We start from the raw sequence: 12,309 nt of genomic DNA, 5'->3' as shown, positions 1-12,309 counted from the left end.
TTCTTTCTTTCTTTCTTTCTTTTTTTTTTTTTTTGGACAGAGACAAAGGCTCCTGCCCACTACCACACAAGTGGGCACTATCAAAGCAATCTCTTACCAATTTTGTGGACTCTGGGCAACCTGCCCTTCAGGACAGAGCTGGCCAGCTGGCTCACTCAGCAATTTGGATCGAGAAATCCCAGCACTACAGCCAGACCAGAAAGGGCAGTGCCATAGTCACCACGGGCCACTAGGCATTCAAATCTGTTCATTTGACCAAGAGCAAGGAACTAAGAAAGCAAACAAAGCAGACCCGGACCCTGTCATCGCTTGATAAATGGAAAATCAATTTAGTCTCCATAATCCTCCTGTGTCCCTAACTGCAGGAGCAGTCACCACATGCTTTATTGCCCTGCAGAGTTTATTATCTGGCATTTAAAGTGACGCTTTTTAAAGAATTTTCACTACATCTGTGTTAGTTGGTCAGAATTTTTATTACTGTGACAGAAATCCCCCAAGAAAACAACTTAAAGAGGCAGAATTAATTTCAACTCATAGCTTTGAGGACTCCTGTCTGTGACAGAATGGGCCCATTTTCCTAGTCCTGTAAGGAGGCAATCTGTCATTGTGGACAGGAAGCAAAGCCAGGAAGCAAAGGGAGAGAGAGAGGGAGGGGCCTAAGACATGGCACAGCCCCTAAGGACATCCCCCCCAAAGATCAGCTTCTTCTAGGTAGGCCCCACCCTAAAAGGTTCCAGAACCTCTCAAAATAGTACTACCAGCTGACGAAGCCTTCCACCGTCAAGCTTCTGGGCAGATCCTTCATATCCAAGTCATGACAGCTCCTTCTATAGAGTTACTTAAAATTATACACGCATTTAAACATTTCAAATTAATATGTTCACTCTGAACTCACAGCATGAATTAATGTCATGTTAGATACTATCTTGGGCATTGATGAATTATCAGTGAGTATCTAGAGATGCACCTTAGCCGGTACAGTGCTGGCCTTGCATCATGAGGCTATGGGTTCTATTCCCAGCACCATATAAGTTGGGTGTGATGGTGCAGGTGTGAGCACTAAGGAGATGGAGGAGGCAGGAGGATCAGTATCTCAAGGCCATTCTTAGTTGCAAATCAGACACCAGCCTGGGCTACAGGAGGCCCTATCATTAAAAGACAAAAATTACCAGGCGACAACTCACAAGCAGAGTTAAGGAGAAGACCCTATGTGAAGGTATTACAAGTGCAGACCGGAGAAATGAATGAAGAGAGGAAGATGGTAGAGTGTGTCTCTCCTTTATGCTTTCTTGTGTTTTTCCAACATCATTGGCCTGTTCTTGGTGTGGCCTTCCACAGTGACATCTCCCTCCCAGGGTGGGCAGCTCTATCAGTGGCTCCCTCCCAGGGTGTTATCAGTGACTTTCAGGAGCCCTGGGACATTCATATGAGTTTCTTTTCAGCCCTTTTCTGGGCTGTCTTTGCTATAATCCTGTTCTTCACCTAATAGATGGATGGTTTAGAAAACTGAAAATAGAAGTAGATTCGTGGGGTGAAGGATATAAGAGCTAATGAGACTCCCAAGGGGTGCAGAAAGAAATGGGATGCTAGTAAAAGATGGGCTGGAGCCAGGCACTTCATTGCACTCTGCTCCTACCTCACTGGGCAGATGAGTTTGGTCAACACAGTAGGGCATCTGTAGTGGTCAGGAGAGATGAAGCTGTACCAGGAAAGCCATTGCCTTCTCCTCCACCCACTGAACTCCCCTTAGTAATAGCCTAAAGCCAGATCCACTTTTCTGCCTCCTTCTAGGTAGGGCTCCAGAGTCCAAGCCCAGAAAGACAGAAGTCTAAGATCAAGCTCTGCCCCTCCTCAGTGATATGATCTTGGTCACAACATTTAAGCACTCTGGGACCTATTTCTTCATCTGTTCCTTTGAAAGGATGGACAGAAAGAACATCTACAAAGCCTGGGTCTCTACAGGCTTCCTGCTACTGTCACGCTCACTCGCCTTCCTTCTCTTAAAGTAGTGAACTGCCTAACAAAGGTCTTTCTTCCCCTGACTCCCAGTGAAAGTCTTTCTCTGTCAGTCTAGGGATCTTTCTGTGCCCTGAGACCACATGCTGTGAAGACAGTAGTGTCAAGAATTTGAGATTACATGAGTCACAGGCTGCCCAGCCATGGTGTTGCTCCAGAAGAGGTGGAGAGAGACACAATAATGAAATTTGTTTGGGGTTGGGATTGCTTGAGCTGACCTGGCTCATCCCTGCTCTCTGCCACCCCCTGTTGGTTCAGCGCCTGAAGAGCTACTTTGCTGCTTACTATGCATGCTGTGGAAATGAAGTCAGAGAGGTAGCTCCAAGTAGGATCTGTAGATGTCCCAGAGCCTTTCCTACTCTGCTGTGATGTCTGCTTTGGGATGCTAACAGATCAGACCAGGTGCCTTTGTAATCTAAGGTTCCAAACAAACAGAAAAATCAGGCTCTCAACTCCAGCTTTGGGAGGTAAAGACAGCAAAGCAGGTGGATGACACTTTTTCCTTCAGATCCTTTTGCAACTGCACACATGTTGGAAGGTGGTGTCCACTCCAAAATAGGGACTTCCCTCAACTACCCTTCCTTAGAAAGACCCCCACAGACCTATCCAGAGGTGTGTCTCCTAGTTAACTGCAGACCTCTCCATGCTGACTATCAAGATTGATCACTATGGCTACTTTCTGCAGTTTAGATGAATTTGAAGATGTTTAGATGAATTATAAGAAATTGGCAGGAGCCGGGCGGTGGTAGCACAGGCCTTTAATCCCAGCACTTGGGAGGCAGAGGCAGGTGGATTTCTGAGTTCGAGGCCAGCCTGGTCTACAAAGTGAGTTCCAGGACAGCCAGGGCTATACAGAGAAAACCCTGTCTCGAAAAAACAAAAAGAAAGAAAGAAAGAAAGAAAGAAAGAAAGAAAGAAAGAAAGAAAGAAAGAAAGAAAGAAAGAAAAAGAGAAAGAGAAAGAAAAAAAGAAATTGGCACAGCCGGGCGTGGTGGCGCAGGCCTTTAATCCCAGCACTTGGGAGGCAGAGGCAGGTGGATTTCTGAGTTCGAGGCCAGCCTGGTCTACAAAGTGAGTGCCAGGACAGCCAGGGCTACACAGAGAAACCCTGTCTCGAAAAACCAAAAAAAAAAGAAATTGGCAGGAACACTGTCCTTTCCTAACTCCCAGACTCTGCTAAGCACTGACGTTCATTGTTCCTTCTCAGTGAGCATGGCTCACTCTCAGAAGCCTTCTCTACAAAGTCTGTTCCACAAAAAGAGTCCCAGCCACCCATAAGTGTTGCTGCCCAAGATAAATTCTATGTGTCTTCTCTTAGGGGTTCAAAGCTCCTGCCCTGGAGCCTGCAACCAGAGGGGGGATGTGGGTATCAGTATCCTGCTCTGTACCTGATTCTATGTCAGATCTTTCCAAGAGGTCTGGATATGTGGTGGTTTGAATGAGAACGGCCCCCAAAGGCTCAGATATTTGAATATTTAGTCCCCATCTGGTAGAATTCTGGTAGAATCCTTACCAATAGGGTAAGGATTAGGATTAGTGGGGCCTTGTTGCAGCAGGTGTGTCACTAGGGTCAAGCTTTGAGGCTTCAAAATCCTCCTAGCATCCCCAGTGCACTCTTGGCCTCCTGCTTGGGGTTTTGAGATGTGAACTCATAGATGTTCCTGCCACCATGTCTTCATTCTGCCATCATGGCCTCACCCTCAAAAAACCAAAAGCCTCAGATAAACTTTTTCTTCTCTGAGTTGCTTTGGTTGTGGTATGTGATCACAGCAATAGAAAAGTAACCAGGACAGGCAGGGTGCTAGTTGGGGTGCTAGTTGTAATGGGTAAGTCAAAGCTGCGGCTTCCCTCTCTTGAATTATTATATAGTCAGCCTGTTTTTGGAGTTCCATAAGGGGCAGGAATCATTACTCAGAAGCATCCCTAAGGCAATGGATGCTGGCGGTGAAGGGTGGGAGGGGGTGGTCCTTAAATGTGAAGGTGGTTGATACAAAGGACTCCTGCCAAGCCAGTTAGCCAGGGGACAGCAGACAAATAGGCACAGGGATAACTTTAACTGGTGTCTTCGTTAGGATTACTATTGCTGTGATAAAAAGCAAACAAACAAACAAAACAAACAAACAAACAAACAAAAAACAAAATAAAAACCACCATGACTAAAAAAAATTTTTAAAAAAAGCAATTTGGAGAGAAAGGGGTTAATTTCATCTAACAGTTTCACATCACAGTGAAGATCACTGAGAATAGCCAGAGGAAAAACTCAAGCAAGGCAGGAACCTGGAGGCAGAAACTGAAGCTGAGATCGTGGAAGAATGTTGCTTAGTGGCTTGCTCCCTATGGCTTGCTTTCTTGTAGAACCTAGGACCACCAGCCCAGGGATAGTACTGTCCATCTCCCACATCAATCATTACCTGGAAAATGTACCACAGGCCAATCTTTTGGGCCTTTTTTCATTTCTCAATGTAGGGACATTTTCTCAATTGAAGTTCTCTCTTCCAAATGACTCTAGGTGGAGTCAAGTTGACATAAATCTAGCCAAGATAACTAGTGTCCTTTCCCCTGTTGTTGCCCGAGGCCACATCAAAGCAGCTGAACTGGACCCTGAGGTTCCAGGGTGATAGCAGAGCAGAGAAGAAACAGAGGCAAACTGTTGAGCTAAAGGCAGGAAATCTTTCAAAGTCCCCCTTGCCAGGCCTGGACATAGGAGTGTCAGACCCTGTAGCTGTCTGCATAGAGTTCATACTGTCAATAGCAGACCTGAAAGAAACTGGGACTAGTCTGAGTCACCTCTTACCTCTCCCCTAACCGAGTCAGATACCATATGCTGTGATGAGCAGGAGGGACAGGCATGGCAGAAATTTCAGATGTGAGGAAATCCCCAGGCAGGGGTCCTGCACCTAGTCCATGTGCACCAGTTCTGGCAAGGTGAGCTAGGCATCCCAGAGGGAGATAACTTCAGAGTGATTTCTGGGCAAAGCCTGGGCAAGTGAAAATCTGCCTGAATTCCTCCTCTGGAATCTAGCAGGCAAATAAAGACCAGGAGACGCTATGGCCAAAAAACATGTAATGTATATATTTTTAACATCAGAAAGACAGAAACCTCACCTCGGTCAGTTCAGCAAGATTTTATTGAGTCTGGAATATCATCACTCGTCTTCTGTGTGGTATTTGTTCTATTTAATCTGCTAGGGAGTACTCAGGCAGGCAGGCAGGACTCTGCTTTCAATTATCACTGTCCTGTTGTTCAATTATCCTGCCTGTGGATATATCCACAAATATGGCGCACTCAAGTGGACCTTGGGAGGCTCCTACCTAATGCTAGCTCACAGGCAGTGTAAGCCCAGGAAAATCCCTATATGCTCCCTTCTTGACTCAACTGCCTCTCCTGTATAATGGGCACAGCAAGAGTACTTGCCATACAGGGTTACCATGGGAATTACGTGAACTAATGCAGTCTAAGCACCTATAACACTACAGAAGTGCCTAGCATTTCCATTCTTGGCTATTTTAAGGAGTGAATATGAGAGTCGCTCTGCGGACAAATTCCAGGCACTGCTATGTCTTCCTGATTAGGAGAGAAAGAGGAGGGTGATAGCCAGGGCATTGGGGGCAGGACGTAACACTGGAACGTGCTGGTGTCAGACCCCACAGAGCAGTCCTGGAGGCCACATCTATGCCAGCTATGGCCCTAACAGTTGGATGGTGCAGATAATGTTCTTAACAGGGTAGAAGAAGAATGCTAGGTACTGGTAGACATCATACCCTGCTCCACTTTGGTCTTTTAACAGCCAGTGTTGCCTTCCCTCCCTGGTCCTGGGGAATGTCCATGGGAAGTCATAGCATGAGAACATCATTGTTATGATGTTATTCCCCAACATAGAGAGGAGGCAGAGGAGCAGGGTGAGGAGCAGCCTCAACTGCTGGCTTGACTGTGCAAAGTGTCTTTGTTGGGGTTTCACCATGACCAGAAGGAAGTTGAGGAGGAAGGGGTTTATTTCCCTTACACGTCAACAGCACTGTTCATCAACAAAGGAGCCAGCACAGAAACTCAAATAGGACAGGAAACCTGGAGGCACGACCTGATGTTGAGGCCATGAGGGATACTGCTTCCTGGCTGGCTCTCCCAGGCTTTCTTATCCAGGACCATCTCAGGGGAGGTACCATCACCATGGACTGAGGCTTCCCCTTCAATCACTAATTAAGAAAACGTCCTACAGCCAGATCTTATGGAGGAATTTTCTCATTTGAGGCTCTGTCCTTTCAGATAACTCAATCTTCCATCAAGTTGACATAAAACCATCCAGAAAACAAAGCTACCTTGCTTATTCCCTGTCACCTTACCTGTAAGGTAAGGTAAACCCTGGGAACAGAGCTTTGTCCTAGCCCTAGCCCATCCTGAACTGATGGTTTTAGCCACCTCTACAGTTCGTGAGTTCTACAGTTCTGACACCTCTGGTGCCTAAGGGGTGCCACTGGTTAAGCCTTCTGTACCCTGGATTCTGTCTGAAATTATCCCTAGAGTGACATCTGCTTCTCTAGCAATGTACCAGCTCAAGGAAGGAAAACAGGATTTACTCACAATGACAATTTAGACTGATTGGCCATGTCTAGCTAGAATGCAGTATATGGAGAGTGGTCAGTGTATAGGTCAGTCAACATCAACTACTGCAAGTTCAGGGGAAAGAGATAACAAACTTATGGTTTGCACATTGGCTGATACACTTCTGGGCCCATCAGCCCAAGTCTTTAGCCTCTATAAGAAAATTTCCTCTATAGGAAAAAGCCCTCAGATTTGACTTCTGAGGGTTCCAAGAAATTGCCAAATTCAAGTTTCCCAAAATGGAAAGCAATCCCTACAGACTCCCAGGGGACCACTAAAACCTTACTAGGTGGTGGCCAAGGACAGCCTGCCCAGCCCCCACAGGCCTTAAAGGCAGCCTATAAATTGTCCCAGTTGAGATGTTTCAGTTTGAGCACGGAAAGCCCCACATCCCAAGAACACAAGTCCCATACAGTTTGGTTTGGCTGTTGACAATACTGACAGCGGAGGTAACCAACCTCCTCTGTGTGGAGGAAGTGTGCCTCATTGACTCTGCATTCTGCAGCTCATCTGGGAGATGTATGACCCCAAGGACTTCCCATTCCGTGGTGCTTCCACGGGGTGTGGCTGAAGCAGGAAGATGATAGAGAGATCCATCTGGAACCAGGGTACTTAGCCGCTCTCACTGGCGGCAGGAAATGAGATCCATGAGACTGCCCACATGGTCTGTCTGCTAGTTACTCACTGAACACAGGGACATGTGGAACCAGGCAGGTCTTCCTTTCTCTGCAGTTAGGTACCACCCATACCCTAACATCCAAGAACTGATCTTCTCTAGTATGCAAGAAACACTGTTCCCGTATCCAGAAGCACCTACTTCTTTGGCACCCAGAAAAAAAGAAAATAGCCTTTTTTGTTTATTGTTGCAAAGTCACCTCCACTTTGGCCAATGTTGCCTCCCCTCCCTGGTCCTGGGGAATGCCCATGGGAAGCAAGGGGGAAAAAATGAAGACCCAAAGGAAAGCATAAAGAAAAAGCACATGCCACATTTCAAACCTCCATAGACACCCATCCAAACGAAAGCAGGAAAACGAAATTAACTCCCCCCGCCCTCCCCGAGTTGTGTGCTTCTGCCCAGACTTGCTAAGAAAAACCCACTCTTGCCCACAGCCATGTCCGCTCCTGCTGGCATCTGTCAGCCAGAGAGTTTAATTGTTGGTAAAAGCGTGTCCCCCGTTATTTGAGCCCCACACAAATAGCGTAAATACAATTTAACCACCATTTCCAGAAATCACAAACCTGTGTGTCGTGCGCACCAAATGCTAAGGCTGATTAGTGCAAAATTTAATTTTCGTTAATATCAGCCCAAGACAAGTGGAGCATGAAATTACCCTGATATGTTGATATTATGCTCTGGAGTTCCAACTGTGTCCTGTAGACTCCGGTTGCTGGAAACAGGTGCGGCCCTCGTGGTGGGAAGAACCCCAGCAAGGAGCAGGGTTGGATGGGGAGGCAAGATGATTGGGTCTGAGGCCACGGGACAGCATTCCTACAACAGCAGGGGTTCAAAAATCTGTGTGGTGATGACTCCAAAGGACACTGAATGGTAATTAGAGATGATGGTAGAAATTATGGACTATGAGGTACTTTCTAAGAACCTGGGAATCTGGGATTTTTTTTTTTAAATCTTAGAGTAAATCTTCACAGGTCTGGTACTACTGCCTAAATAAGTCACAGCCCAGGCAAGGCCATTTTTGGCTACTATTTACCCCTAAAGCTAAGAATCATCTGTATGTCTTTGTGTGTTTGGAGGGAGGGGGTCAAAAGCAAACATTATAATGTGAACTTTTTATGACGTTCTAACTTTGGTGTTCACATAACGTGTCCAGTCCGTTTGGTGACTCTCGTTTGGTTTTGTTTGCAGCTACCCTGGGCTACCCGAGCAGACCTGGGGGTCTGTAGCTGCAGACATGTAAACTGACAAGTCCTAAATGTTTACTTTTTGCCTCCTTCCTAGGAATGTCTGCCAATCTCTAAGCTAAGACAATAGTAGTTTTCAAATGAGCTCTCCAGAGGAGGGGCCAGGAGTGAAAAAGAGCAGAGGGGCATTTTGAGTGAGGCAGCCATCTTTGTGTGTGTGTGTGGGGGGGGGAGTTGGGCGTTTGGTTTCTCTGTATAGCCCTGGCTGTCCTGGAACTCACTTTGTAGACCAGGCTGGCCTCGAACTCAAAAATCCGCCTGCCTCTGCCTCTGCCTCCTGAGTGCTGGGATTAAAGGTGTAGGCCACCACACCCGGCTGAGGCAGCCATCTTTGCGTCTATTACACACAGTGTACTTTTGTTTGGAAAGCCAAACTCCTCCAGGATCTGTACAATGGATTAAAAAGCGCTTTCTCTTTGGTGATTTCCACTTAACCTTGGCATGGTGGGCCATAGAGTGGCTCCAGGAAAGCCAATACTAGCCCCACACACAGCTCAAACAATAACAGGGTGTGTGTATTTGAACACAAGCATTTATCTAACCAAGGGGTCTGGAGCAAGCACACAAGGAAACGTTATAATCCCCCAATGGAGCCCATGGCAAGAACCCTCCCATGTGCAGCCTGCTCTTCCCTGTGTGCCTGTCAAGCCTCCACTCACGTATTTTAAGACAAGTTTGTGTGTATCATTGATTACAGAATTTGGGCTATGCTAATATTTTTATTAATCCCTGCAATGATACCCTCCCTGGGGAAGGGTCTTTGTAGCTAGGAATAAGTCAAGGCTCTTCAAATGACATTATCCTGGTTTTCTGAGTAGTCCAGTGATATTCAATCCCAATGATTCTGTTCATTGCTCTGTATTGAATACTCATGTGTTACTTAAAAAAAAAAAAAAGAATCCTGGGGCTGGAGAGATGGCTTAGTGGTTAAGAGCACTGACTGCTCTTCTGAAGGTCCTGAGTTCAAATCCCAGCAACCATATGGTGACTCACAACCATCTATAATGAGATTGGATGCCCTCTTATAGTGCGTCTGAAGATAGCTACAGTTTACTTACATATAATAAGTAAATAAATCTTTTTTTAAAAAAAATTCCTATCTGTGGTGTAATACTCCCCCCACCCCATTCCCAGGGCCATCCCAAGTATCCTAATAAGACAGATACACGGATTAGAAGGCCCACAAAGAGGGTATGATGCACAGGCTGAGATGGAAGGGTTATGGCCACAAATTCAAGAATACCATGACAGTCACCATACACAGAAAGAAATAAAAGCATTCTTCTCAATTTTGTATTTCTGGGCCCCAGAACTGAGAACCAATTCCTGTCACATTATACTTCAGAATCTATGTGAACTTGTTGTCTGAGTTTCTAGAATTTAATGCTAGCTACAAAAGGTTTTATCATTTAATTATAAAAATTCCACAGTCTGAATGAATCTGCTCATTGCTCCATATTGAATACTCACGTGCCATTTAAAAACTCCTAATTGTGGTGTATATACTCCCCCAGGCCCAACTTCAAACTTCCAAGATAGCATCCATAATCAGGAGGGTGAGGAAGAAAGAACGCACTGTATCATAACATGTTACTCTGTAGTTGATTATTTATATTCAGACTGGGTACAGTTAACTACGGGTTGACTTTTATCTGTGTGTGTGTGTGTGAGAGAGAGAGAGAGACAGAGAGACAGAGAGAGAGAGAGACAGAGACAGACAGAGACAGAGACAGGGACAGAGACAGAGAGACACAGAGACAGAGACAGAGACAGAGAGACAGGAGGGGAGCATGCCTGTGTGTATGCATGAGCATATATGTGTGACTATATATGTGGAAGCCGGAAGTTGAAGTTAGTTAGCTTCCTCAACTAGAAGCTATCTTCTTTTAGACGAGGTCTCTCACTGCACCTGAAGCACTTGGGTTGGCTAGACTGGCTGACTGGCCAGTGAGCTTCAGAGTTCCTCCTTCTCTGACTCTCTAGTGCTGGGATTCCAGATGCACACTGCTGTGCCTGGCTTGTTATGTGGGTCCTGGGAACATAAATTCACATCCCAGTGCTTACACAGCAAGCATGATAGGGGTTGCTTTATGGACTCGGCCACCTTCTTGGCCCATTATCCTTTCTTTTAAATTTATGTTTCTACATATTGATTTTTCAAATAATATTGGTGTTTAAGAGCTGGCTTGCAAAAATTCTGAAAATTGAATAATCAGCTGCCACAATCTGGTACTTCTTCCCTGAGGCAGATGTTCACTGGCTGGTCATGTCCAGCCTTTCCTATGCCAGCATGGTACTCTTTCTGGGTGAAACCCAGCTGCCTGCCCCTGAAGCCAGTGCCCCATCAAATACGAACAGCACACACTCTACAATGACAGGTTCTGTACAGTCTTCGGGAGATTTTAGTTGGCGATATTCAACCCATAGGAACAGACTTGCCACGACCATGTTTTCCCAACGGAGTTGTGGCTTTTTGTATGGAGAGTTTTCTTGGTTTGTTTTTATTTAGTCTAACAGTCTAGCCAGCACAAGTAAGAATGCAATATGTTAAGTGTTCACAGGAGTTTTTGGTTGGCTGAAGGGCTCTTGGATCAAAACTTCCACACATATCTGGGCTCCTTCACAAGCCCAGCCTGCATGGGAGCCACATGACCACAGGGACAGTAAAGCTCTCAGCCTTAACCATGCTGAGGAAGGTGGATGACGTTCGTGAAGCACTTACTATGCACAATTCTTTCCCATGTGCTTTTATGTGAGTAAACCAAATTCATCCTAAGGTAGGTACCATGCCGTCATCCTAAACTCACAGAGAAGAAAAAGAAGAAAGACTCAGAATAATAGAAACCTAAGATTAACTTCATCAAAGCTAGCATCCAACCCAAGAAGCCACACTGAATCGTCAAGTGTCTCACCATAGTCAGGTGTCTCACCATGACCACACAAGTAAGCTGAGAAGATTGGGAGGGTTTGCACGTAAGCTCACTAGTGCCGGAGAAGAGAAGAGATACAGTTTATCAGAACCATGACTTCTAGGCTGTTTCCTGATACATATGCTACCCATTCCTAAGCCACCCCTTTTCGAGTGTTGTGCTGCCATCCACAATCATAGGAGCATCCTTGGAGCTGGACCCTGAGCTCTGCATGCAGAAACACCCATGATGGGTTGAGCTAGTAGTGTCTGCGTATGACTCACAGCTGTGCTAAAGCGGGTGTGGGGGTCTTCCTCCCAGATCTGTAACCCACAGTCTAATGACAAACATCGGCAGACTAAAATTAAGGGATGCTAGTATTCCTCAAGGTGTCACAGCTAAGGAAAGACAGAAACTGAGACAGGACCCCCCACGTGCAGTGTGGCATCCCAGATAGAATCCAGAAGAGGATGGTAACATAGGAACAGAGGCTGGAGTTTAGAAAGCACTAGCAACATGTTAATAATTTTCCTTCAAGTTTTGAAGGTGCCCTGATGACACAGATGTTAATGGTGGGAGAAGCTAGGACCTGGCTACCAGTAGAGAGTTTCCTTGTAACCCTGACATTATGACACAGTTGTCTAGTTCAAAGAACATTGGTTCCAACAGTATATCTCCCCTGCCTCCTTCTGAACAATCTCCCAAGAAGTAAAGGAGAGGTTTTCCTTCAATCAGGATAATCACATTTTGGGTCAGATTGGGACTTACCCAATGGTCAGAGGGCAGGCAGGGGCTACTCTTAAAGCCTGGCTAGGTGGGTCTGCTCAGACCACTGCTTAAGGGTAGATTGCAAAGGATCATCTC

Source organism: Mus caroli, chromosome 7 (genome assembly GCF_900094665.2).
Source record: "Mus caroli chromosome 7, CAROLI_EIJ_v1.1, whole genome shotgun sequence".
Classification (NCBI taxonomy): domain Eukaryota; kingdom Metazoa; phylum Chordata; class Mammalia; order Rodentia; family Muridae; genus Mus; species Mus caroli.
The sequence above is the reverse complement of the archived record's forward strand: the minus strand, read 5'-3'. Positions refer to the sequence as shown.